This window comes from Pocillopora damicornis, chromosome 3 (assembly GCF_964200805.1).
Source record: "Pocillopora damicornis chromosome 3, jaPocDami1.2, whole genome shotgun sequence".
Taxonomy (NCBI): domain Eukaryota; kingdom Metazoa; phylum Cnidaria; class Anthozoa; order Scleractinia; family Pocilloporidae; genus Pocillopora; species Pocillopora damicornis.
In genome coordinates, this window is record NC_142672.1 from 9,357,493 (window position 1) to 9,365,180 (window position 7,688).

Below are 7,688 nucleotides of genomic sequence, written 5' to 3' on the forward strand. Positions count from 1 at the left end.
AGAGTTCGAAGCGTCCAAATATCCTGTAAAATTGCCATTTCCTCCCATCAAAAAAGTTCCCAACGCGCCAGAATATCCCTGATTTTCCATGTTGAGTAAGTGACGAGACGCCATGTTGAAAACTATGACTGAAATAGTTAAACACGAGCAACGCTGATCTTCGAATCGTCGGCCATATTTGTTTATGTTCTTGCAGGGAAATAAATTAGTTCTCGGCCCTTTTCGGAATAAAAATATGCCAGGCATTGAATGCAAATTCAGTAGTCTTAGCGCGAAAATTAAATTTTAAAAAGCAAATCAAAATTCTGACATCATGTCATCGCTCTGCCTCGAAAAATCCCAAAGATTTACTTGCAGGCCTTCTTTTCTTTTTCTTTTCATCAAATAGAAGATCTGCGGTGCTCAAATTGTATAAGTCATGGTACGAAACACTCTTCTTTGCAGATCGAGCCGTGATCGCCGCCATACTGAGTTCTCTTGATATTCTATTGTTCCGGAGTGTAATACGATATACTGCTGATAATTGTTAGCGGGCTCGAAATGTCTTTGATTTCTGGCAATGTAATGCCAAAGTTATTGTTTTACCGAAAGATGATTTGAATTATAAACTGGAGCTAGTATCAAACAATGAGTGGTTAAAAAAAAGGTTTGAATTTTCTGGGCCTTAGCATAAGAGAAAACCCAGATAAAACACGACTTACCTCCTCTTCGTTCTCGAATCCTTTGTAGTTCGAGCAATTTAACGAAATCACTGAATTAAAACATACATTCGGTTTGTTTTCTTTATGCTGACTAGCATATGCTTTTGGCCAGTTGCGGGTCGGCGTAACCCAACATCATCACCAATCATCAGATGTAGACCTATTCCATGTTGTGCAAAATGATGGTGATCAGCACGTAGGTATTACATTGCTCAGCAGTGTAGATTCCACTTTTATCGTCATTAATTTTACCGTGTATGACTTTCATAGTAGAAAATACCGTCTGAAACTGGCGTAATAGAAGAAGACACAACGAAATATTCAGAGCCCAGCATACCATAAAATAAATATTAAATGTCATGACCGTGAAAACAATATTTCAGAGGATCATTGGGATCATTATTCTGAGGAGAACAATTACGGCAAAGCTCAAGTAGAGAACGTTCACATCGTTTTTTGATAAGAGGCTTTTCATTTTTTCTTCCAGCTACGAACATCATTCATGATCTGCAACAACTAAATTCTAAACAAGGAACGCACATGGAGAGTAAACTGTTGTTGGACCTGCAGAAAACTGCTGCGGACAGAGGATTTGACATTTGTAGCAATTCGGCATCTAGAGAGGGCGTGCTCGATATACTTTCACAACAACTGCGACGGGTGAAAGGAATCAAAATCTCACACGAAGAAATAAGGCAGGAATTAGTTCTGTTCCTCGAAAACTTTCCCAACCGGGTAAGAACCTTGCTCGGGCGATCATTGTTACTTAACTTAATTAGAATGATTTAAACTTACTCGCAAACCTCGCCAAGATATTTATGGGATCTTTTGAGACAAAACAACGCTCATGATATACTCTGAACCCCGTTGCAAAACTCTTGTCTTTTGTCTTTTTGCTATATTAGTGTGCTGACTACTAATGAACTCACTAAGTTCCACTGGCTGATAGCCATTTTAAGTCTATTGATTAATTTGCTTATTTTTCTCCTCCAAAGCCCCAATTATGTCCATTAGGGTCTGATTATCTGGGAAGTATGGAGAAAGACGGCACCTTGGGTGATCAAGAGATCCTCCATGCTGCAGCAAACTGCTACAAGACTCATATTCGTGTGATCAGCAGTCTTGGCCGTGAAGTCATGATCAGTCCGTATGATCCTGGTGTTGTCAACATCAATCCACTTGTGGTTGGTCGCATTCATGAGAAGCACTATGTAAGCCTTCAACTCAAACGAGGTACAGGATGAAAATACTTTCGGCAGATAGTCTACAGGTGTTGCCAGCTAGCCTCTAAGTTTACTCTACTTCTCTCTGCACCCCCCTGATTTTCCAACTCTAACATACTGACCAGATGCGATGGAAATGCAAATGACACCTCCATGAAATTTTTATATTTAGACAATTAACGTGTTACACCGGTCATCGAGGGAACCAACCCATCAGCTTAGATCATTGGTCCTCTTTTTAAGAGCTACATATACTGTAATCTTCTGCTTATAAGCCCTGGGCTTCTATAACTTCGGAAGGGGTTTTAGAAGTGTTTATAAACGGAGGAGTTATATTCGAGGGGGCCTATAACTGGAATAGAAAAAGTACTTCGAAACGAGCTGTAGCACTGCTAATCAAAAATCAAAACGTCATAATATATCGAATTCATTTCAATACATTTGGAACAGAATTGAAACTAATAATACGAGGAAAGCTGGGACAGGACAAATGGAAGTTTAGACCTTTCCCTTTCCTCTTTTGACGTAATCTGCTCTATATACGGAAAAGAAATTTCGAACAGTGCTATTTAATTTTTAATTTTTAATTTATTTTAATGTTTATATCTCTTTATCAAAACAACATCAAAAACACAAAATGGGGACACTGTAAGATATATTTGAAATAAAAATGGAATTTTTTTTAAGTCCCACACTTATCACAGTTCTTGTTAAGGAAGTTCGGCACATACTGTCAGATTAGTTTGCACATCTACTAGATTACCTCCCTTATCATTGAGTTGGTGATCATCTGCATACATATTTTTTGTAGAAGGTTCGTCTTAATGTCGTAAGTTTAATCACTCTGGAAAATGTTGCATAACAACTTGTCCAAGAGATTTCCTTGACACCCTTTCTCAGAATCTCTCTATTATACTCAGTTAGAACCTATTTGATGCAGTCTATAGAGGTTGAGTTAAGGAGTTTTATACGTCTCGTGTAAAACCATAAGCCTCTACTTTAGCTGAATGGAGGGGTGATGTAGGGAATCGAATGACCTGCTCGTGTCTTTGGAAAGCATACCAATAAATTAATATTCATCACGATCAGTGACACCAAAGATGTTTCACACTGAAAGTGGAAAAAACGAAAAAATCAAAGTGATGCTGTAATTAACTCGCGTGTGGATAAAATATGCAGAATAGAGTTAGAATAAACAGTGATTAAATTGCGATTCCAAGGAACAAAATTGGGCTTCTGCCCACTAAAAAGACGTCGGTTAGCTGGTGGATTAGTATTCAAGATGATGAAATTTAAAAATTGATGTCTCCGTAGCTTTATTCATTTTGCTATATTATTTACACTACTGCTGTAAAGGAAACATTGTTTTATGGTAATTTTGATAGCAATATATAGATATTGCATTACGGTTCCTACTTTCTGCACATCTACGAGTAAAAGCCGAGGAGACTTCATTGTTGGCTTAACAAAACAGCAAAAGCAGTTAGGCTGTGATCTGTTGAGAATGACAAATTCATAAAATCTTTAAAAGGAGATATGCCTATAGAACTGAGACAAAATTGAGAGTTGTACTCAGTCTTGTCAGCTGAACTAGGTGCATTTCATTATTCTAAAAAAAAAAAATTCAAGAATGTGTACGGCATCTTATCCAACGCTTCTTATTTAGGTATGGGAGAATTCCGAAAAAATGTTTATCTACTTACCAAAAAGGAAGCAACTACACTAACTCTGTTAGAAATAAAAGCATTGAGGAAAAAACTACAGTACCAGAGTAAAGTGACATTTTTTGAAAACATGAAAGATGATGATGTGAGAATCTTGCTTGAAAACCAGTTCTCCCCTATCTTGTCAAATAAAAGGTAAGTGCAGTAAGTACGTTATAACGTAATATGGTAACGATGTTGCTTCAAGACCAGTTGTATTCATTAGTAAACTAGCGCATGAAAGAATGGAAGTGCGAAATTTGAAGAATCACTTTTGCGAGTATGCAGACCAAACCCCTTTATTTTTTGCTTATTATTATTTAGGTTTTCGTGTGCAACACGAAAAGGACAGGATAATAATCAATATAATTTTAATGGTGAACACCGTGTTTGGGATGGACGAACGATTAAAAAGGAAGTACAAGGCGGCTCGGCCTTGTATTTAATCCTGGAGGACGAGGTACACACGATATATAAAACAATCATAACGTTTTCGTTACTTTCTGTTATACCATTTATTTTGTCACATGTGTTTAGTAATGAGTTTTCCTTGTAAATAGGCAAAATTACAGTATCCCCTTTTAGAGCAGAGACGCCATTTATGCGGTCAAGCCGGTGCTTTTTACCGATGTTTTGGAATCAGACCTTGAATTACAAGATTCATAACTCCACTGGGCTGCAGGGGTTTAATTCATTTAATTGAAAATTCTGTTTGTTTAAGGTGTCATTGACACAAGCACCACAATCTGCGACAACAGGCACATCTATGAACACAACTAACTCAACAGGCAAGTCAACATGTTTAATCTGTATTTTCTCTTGCACTATAAAAAGTCCATTGATTTTCTTCTTATTTGATACAAATATTAAAAGTGAAAAATTACAAAACATATGATCCTGTTTTATTATTTCTTTGCCAAAAATGCCATAAGATAATGGAATAATGGAAAGGAAATTGGATTATCGGCGACTGTGAGAGTCCAATTGAGGGAAGAAACTTTATGAATAACATCTGAATGTCATATAGGCCGAAGTGCAAATAAAATCACTGATCGGGTTTTTCTCCAACCACTCTGTTGTGTCAAAGGCATTTGCAAAGTACCGAAATCCGGTGCAGGAGCGTGAGAGCTGCCTGTTTTACCAACTTTAAACACCTATCCCTTCCTTAATGATTGTCTTACATGTATTGTATTGATTTTGAGAATTATCGTGTTAGTTATGGTACTAAGGATAATTTAGTTGCGAAGAGACGCATTTCTCTAATCCCGTGGTAAAACTATGTGATAGTTAAAACTAATGTTTACCAATTGTTTAACTCTCAGGTGAGTTCAGCTTCTTGCAGCCGAATTGTAGAAAGGTGGTTGACATTTTCCTATCAAATAATTATTTTAGAATGAATCGTCAAAATTAGTCGCTTGCGTCTTCTTTCGTGGAGATTGTGTTAACTCTTTGGAACTTGATCGTTCTTTAGAAAAAGCAGTGGAAACGACGACGCAACGGGAACAAGATATGGACACAAAAATTCCTTGGTTGCATGTAAGTGAATTCTGCTATCATATTCAAGTGTGCTTTTATACTGGGAATTTCATTAAATGAGAGAAGAATACAAGGGAAAAATAAAAAGATAGTCTATGTAAGATTATCATCTAGCACTCCCATTACTATCCGTTTACTTTTAACTCAGTTCAAATATAATGCAGTGGTCCTTCTTAACGCAACACCTTCACTGCATGTTACTCTTGGTTGGAAAGGGGGTCCTGAGTAAATTTTAGTGGATATTTTTGAATTTTAAGAAAAAAAAATACAAAATCGGGTATGAGTAGACCACTGTTTTGTTTCGTCAGCAAGACCATAAAACCGGGAACAATTTCATCAGAGTAAAAACCAATGGTGGATCTTAAATCAATAATAGACAGCAATTGACTGGGTTCCAGGTTTTTGTTGCCCAAGTCTGACATTTGTTTTCAGTGGCTGCTGTGGTATAATTTAAGGAAACGTTATTTGGTTTCGAATCAAAAGGGAATTTTTCAACACTATTTTCATATTTTAAAATCAGCCCGTCTCCAACCCGGTGTCACCTGCAAGAGGAACTCCTTCATCTCTACAAGGTACACGAAGACGAATTTTTGTTCAATTCTTATATCTTCTCTGGTTGTTACTAAACTCTCCGAATTCGTTTCATACTTGAAGCTCGCATGTAAAGCACAAATTCGTTTTCATTTCAGGTCATCCGTCGTCCACCAGCATCAGCAACAACTCTAAAAATGGCCAGACTGTAAGTGATCTTTTAAATGATGATGCACGCAGTGAACCTACCATTGTGATTTCTTACATGTGTTCAATAATGAGTTTTCCATGTAAATAGGCAAACTAACAGTATCCCATTAAAGGCAGTGTCGCCATTTATACGGTCATACTGGTGCTTTTTACCAGTGTCTTGGAATCAGTCCTTGAATTACAAGATTCATAACTCCACTGAGTTGCAGGGGGTTTAATTCATTTCGTTAATTTAAGAAATTCTGTTTGTTTAAGGTGCCATTGACACAAACACCACGATCCGCGACAACAGTCCCATTTATGAACACAGCTAACTCAACAGGCAAGTTATTATGTTTAATTGTATTTTCTCTTGCACCATGAGAGGTATGGGCCATTGGTTTTCTTCTCGTTTGAGCCGGAAGAAAACCAATGGACCAACCATCCTGTTGTGTCAAAGGCATTTGCAAAGTACCGAAATCCGGAGCAGGAGCGTGAGAGCTGCCTGTTTGACCAACTTTGAACGCATATCTCTTTCTTAATGATCGTCTTATATGTATTGTGTTGATTTTGAGAATTATCGTGTTAGTCATGGTACTAAGGATAATTTAGTTGCGAAGAGACGCATTTCTCTAATCCCGTGGTAAAACTATGTGATAGTTAAAACTAATGTTCACTAATTGTTTAACTCTCAAGTGAGTTCAGCTTCTTGCGTCCGAATTGTAGAAGGGTGGTTGACATTTTCCTATCAAATAATTACTTAAAAAATGAATTTTCAAAATTAGTCACAGATAACATTTTTTAAGTTTGTGGCTCCTTTTGTTATAATTGTGTTAACTCTCTGAAACTTGATCGTTCTCTAGAAAATGCAGCTGAAAGGAACACGCAATGGGAACTATATATGTTGACAAATAATCCTGGGATGTTTGTAAGTGAATTCTGCTATCATATTCAAGTGTGTTTTCATACTGGGAATATCATTTAATGAGAGAGAATACAAGGGGAAATAGTGAAGATAGTCTATCTAACATAATTATCCAGCACTCCTTTTACCCTTCGTTTACTTTTAACTCAGTTCAAATATAATGCAGCCTTCCTTCTTAACGAGACACCTTCACTGCGTTCTACTCTTGGTTGGGAAAGAGGGGTCCTGAGAAAATTTTAGCGGATATTTTTGAATTTCAAAAAAAATAAAAATTCTGTATTGGGTATGAGTAGACCTTTGCTTTGGTTGCATGAACTCGTTCATTCATACCACAGAGCCGGGAACGATTTCACCAGAGTAAAAACCAATGGTGGATCTTAAATCAGAAATAGACAACAATTGATTTAGTCCCAGGTTTTTGTTACGAAAATTGCCATGTTATTTCAATCAGAATTTGAAAAATATTTTAGGAATCGTGATGATGACTTTCAACACACAAGTCTGACTTTTTTTTTCGGTGGCTGCTGTTGTATAATTTGAAGGAAACGCCATTCTTTTTTATGAACGCTCTTGATTCAAGCTCTCAATTCTATTATTTTTTCTCTGATTAATACGTAGGATGATGTCATAAGCTCTCTCAACTCTTCAGGTAATTCTGCTTTTCATAGGGGAGAATTCGTGAGTATTAAATTTAGGTATGTCATAACAACAACTCCACGGCTTGATGCGATGTTGGTTAATGCAGGTTTTCCTTAGTCACTGGAGAATAGTGTGAAGTAGTGAAACGGGCATTATCCGTGTCGGTGAAAAAAGTAGCTCGGGCTATTGAAATTTAGCCAAAGAATTGAAGAACATCCTTTGATCTACTAAAAATTAGACT